The sequence below is a fragment of the Coregonus lavaretus genome (genome assembly GCF_964263955.1).
Source record: "Coregonus lavaretus genome assembly, chromosome: 11".
In the NCBI taxonomy this organism is placed as follows: domain Eukaryota; kingdom Metazoa; phylum Chordata; class Actinopteri; order Salmoniformes; family Salmonidae; genus Coregonus; species Coregonus lavaretus.
This window is the reverse complement of record NC_139998.1, coordinates 57,653,081-57,657,666: the sequence shown is the minus strand read 5'-3', so window position 1 is coordinate 57,657,666 and position 4,586 is coordinate 57,653,081.

The window sequence follows — 4,586 nt, the reverse complement described above, 5'->3', positions numbered from 1 at the left end:
CATTCTGCTAAATTTCTCATCGATTAAATGTTCGATCTCAATACAGTTTTCTGTTTCCAAAACTAGAATCTGTTATTAACAGAGTGGACTACGCTTGGTAGACATTACCCTTTGCCAAAGTTTCAAAAAAAAAAAATGTTGTTTAGAAGGGGTTCAAGGGCGAATTGAGTTATTGCACAAGCGCACTTCAGAGTAGGCGGTCCCTAACGGAAATATGCAAATACATGCTAGAACACGCCAATAGGCTCTCGCTAGCTCATGCTTGGCTCTGCCCACCTCCTTGCTTTTTCTGCCCACTATGATTAATTTGCTGCCATTGGAAACAACAGGCTGTGGTCTATCTTGGGTTAGTTATAAAAATCTCAGGTAATAATGTGCAGTTTGAATCAGTTATAGAACCCGTTGCACTCTATGGTTGTGTGGTCTGGGGTCCGCTCATCAACCAAGAATTCACAAAATGGGACAAACACCAAATTGAGACTCTGCATGCAGAATTTTGCAAAAACATCCTCTGTGTACAACGTAAAACACCAAATAATGCACGCAGAGCAGAATTAGGACAATATCCGCTAATTATAAAAATCCAGAAAATAATTCTACAACCATCTAAAAGGAAGTGATTCTCAAATCTTCCATAACAAAGCCATCACCTACAGAGAGATGAACCTAGAGAATCAAATCAAATCAAATTGTATTTGCCACATGCGCCAAATACAACAGGTGTAGACATTAAAGTGAAATGCTTACTTACAAGCCCTTAACCAACAATTGTATTTTATTTTATTTTTATTTTTAAAGAATAAAAGCAAATAACTAAAGAGCAGCAGTAAAATAACAGTAGGGAGGCTATATACGGGGGGTACCGGTGCAGAGTCAATGTGCGGGGGCACCGGCTAGTTGAGGTAATTGAGGTAATATGTACATGTGGGTAGAGTTAAAGTGACTATGCATAAATAATAAACAGAGTAGCAGCAGCGTAAAAGAGGGGGATGGGGTGGGGGGGCAGTGCAAATAGTCCAGGTAGCCATGATTAGCTGTTCAAGAGTCTTATGGCTTGGGGGTAGAAGCTGTTGAGAAGCCTTTTGGACCTAGACTTGGCGCTCTGGTACTGCTTGCCATGCAGTAGCAGAGAGAACAGTCTATGACTAGGGTGGCTGGAGTCTTTGACAATTTTGAGGGCCTTCCTCTGACACCGCCTGGTATAGAGGTCCTGGATGGCAGGAAGCTTGGCCCCAGTGATGTACTGGGCCGTACACACTACCCTCTGTAGTGCCTTGCGGTCGGAGGCCGAGCAGTTGCCATACCAGGCGGTGATGCAACCAGTCAGGATGCTCTCGATGGTGCAGCTGTATAACTTTTTGAGGATCTGAGGACCCATGCCAAATCTTTTCAGTCTCCTGAGGGGGAATAGGCTTTGTCGTGCCCTCTTCACGTCTGTCTTGGTGTGTTTGGACCATGATACTTTGTTGGTGATGTGGACACCAAGGAACTTGAAGCTCTCAACCTGTTCCACTACAGCCCCGTCGATGAGAATGGGGGCGTGCTCAGTCCTCTTTTTTTTCTCCTGCAGTCCACAATCGTCTCCTTTGTCTTGATCACGTAGAGGGAGAGGTTGTTATCCTGGCACCTCACGGCCAGGTCTCTGACCTCCTCCCTATAGGCTGTCTCATCGTTGTCGGTGATCAGGCCTACCACTGTTGTGTCATCAGCAAACTTAATGATGGTGTTGGAGTCGTGCCTGGCCATGCAGTCATGGGTGAACAGGGAGTACAGGAGGGGACTGAGCACGCACCCCTGAGGGGCCCCCGTGTTGAGGATCAGCGTGGCAGATGTGTTGTTACCTACCCTGACCACCTGAGGGCGGCTCATCAGGAAGTCAAGGATCCAGTTGCAGAGGGAGGTGTTTAGTCCCAGGATCCTTAGCTTATTGATGAGCTTTGAGGGCACTATGGTGTTGAATGCTGAGCTGTAGTCAATGAATAACATTCTCACGTAGGTGTTCCTCTTGTCCAGGTGGGAAAGGGCAGTGTGGAGTGCATTAGAGATTGCATCATCTGTGGATCTGTTGGGGCGGTATGCAAATTGGAGTGGGTCTAGGGTTTCTGGGATAATGGTGTTGATGTGAGCCATGACCAGCCTTTCAAAGCGCTTCATGGCTACAGACGTGAGTGCTACGGGTCGGTAGTCATTTAGGCAGGTTATCTTAGTGTCCTTGGGCACAGGGACTATGGTGGTCTGCTTGAAACATGTTGGTATTACAGACTCAGTCAGGGACATGTTGAAAATGTCAGTGAAGACACTTGCCAGTTGGTCAGCACATGCTCGGAGTACACGTCCTGGTAATCCGTCTGACCCTGCGGCCTTGTGAATGTTGACCTGCTTAAAAGTCTTACTCACATCGGCTACGGAAAGCGTGATCACATTGTCATCTGGAACAGCTGGTGCTCTCATGCATGCTTCCGTGTTGCTTGCCTCGAAGCAAGCATGGAAGTGATTTAGCTCGTCTGGTAGACTTGTGTCACTGGGCAGCTCGTGACTGTGCTTCCCTTCATAGTCTGTAATAGTTTTCAAGCCCTGCCACATCCGACGACCGTCAGAGCCGGTGTAGTACGATTCAATCTTAGTCCGGTATTGTCTCTTTGCCTGTTTGATGGTTTGTAGATGAATATAGATAAACTCTCTTGGTAAAAAGTGTGGTCTACAGCTTATCATAAGATACTCTACCTCAGGCGAGCAAAACCTTGAGACTTCCTTAGTATTTGATTTTGTGCACCAGCTGTTGTTTACAAATATACAGTGGGGAAAAAAAGTATTTAGTCAGCCACCAATTGTGCAAGTTCTCCCACTTAAAAAGATGAGAGAGGCCTGTAATTTTCATCATAGGTACACGTCAACTATGACAGTCAAATTGAGAAGAAAAAAATCCAGACTTTTTTTCCCCACTGTACACAGACCGCCATCCCTTGTCTTACCGGAGTCAGCCGTTCTATCCTGACGATGTAGCGTATAGCCCGCTAGCTGTATGTTATCCATGTCGTCGTTCAGCCACGACTCGGTGAAACATAAGATATTACAGTTTTTAATGTCCCGTTGGTAGGATAACCGTAATCTTAGGTCATCCAATTTATTTTCCAATGTTTGAAGATTGGCTAATAGGATTGAGCGGCAGTTTACTCGCTCGCCGTCGGATCCTTACAAGGCACCCCGACCTACGTCCACGATATCTCCGTCTCTTCCTCATGCGAATGACGGGGATTTGGGCCTTGTCGGGTGTCAGTAGGATATCCTTTGCGGCCGACTCGTTGAAGAAAAATTATTCGTCCAATACGAGGTGAGTAATCGCTGTCCTGATATCCAGAAGCTCTTTTTGGTTATAAGAGGCGATGGCAGAAACATTATGTACAAAATAAATTACAAATAACGCGGAAAAACACACATAATAGTACAATTGGTTAGAGGGCTGTAAAACGGCAGCCATCTTCTCCGGCGCCATTCTATTGATGCACCTGTACTGACCTCGCCTTCTGGATGATAGTGGGGTGAACAGGCCGTGGCTCGGGTGGTTGTTGTCCTTGACAATCTTTTTTGCCTTCCTGTGACATCGGGTGCTGTAGGTGTCCTGGAGGGCAGGTAGTTTACATTTACATTTTAGTCATTTAGCAGACGCTCTTATCCAGAGTGACTTACAGTTTTTAGTTTGCCCCCGGTGATGCGTTGGGCAGACCGCACCACCCTCTGGAGAGCCCTGCGGTTGCAGGCGGGGCAGTTGCCGTACCAGGCGGTGATACAGCCCGACAGGATGCTCTCAATTGTGCATCTATAAAAGTTTGTGAGGGTTTTAGGTGCCAAGCCAGATTTCTTCAGCCTCCTGAGGTTGAAGAGGCGCTGTTGTGCCTTCATCACCACACTGTCTGTGTGGGTGGTCTATTTCAGATAGTCAGTGATGTGTACGCCGAGGAACTTGAAGCTTTCCACCTTTTCCACTGCGGTCCCATCTATGTGGATAGGGGTGTGCTCCCTCTACTGTTTCCTGAAGTCCACGATCATCTCCTTTGTTTTGTTGACATTGAGTGATAGGTTATTATCCTGGCACCACACTCCCAGAGCCCTCACTTCCTCCCTGTAGGCTGTCTCGTCATTGTTGGTAATCAGGAGGGTACTGTGGTGTTGTAGTCCCGTGTAGCTCAGTTGGTAGAGCATGGCGTTTGCAACGCCAGGGTTGTGGGTTCGTTTCCCACGGGGGACCAGTATGAAAAAAAAAATTGTATGCACTCACTAACTAAGTCGCTCTGGATAAGAGCGTCTGCTAAATGACGTAAATGTAAAATGTGTTGAATGCTGAGCTATAGTAAATGAACAGCATTCTTACATAAAGGTATTCCTCTTGTCCAGATGGGATAGGGCAGTGTGCAGTGCGATGGACCTATTGGGGCGGTAAGCAAATTGAAGTGAGTCTAGGGTGTCAGGGAAGTTAGAGGTGATATGATCCTTAACTAGCCTCTCAAAGCACTTGATGATGACAGAAGTGAGTGCTATGGGGCGATAGTCATTTAGTTCAGTTACCTTTGCTTTCTTGGGTACAGGAA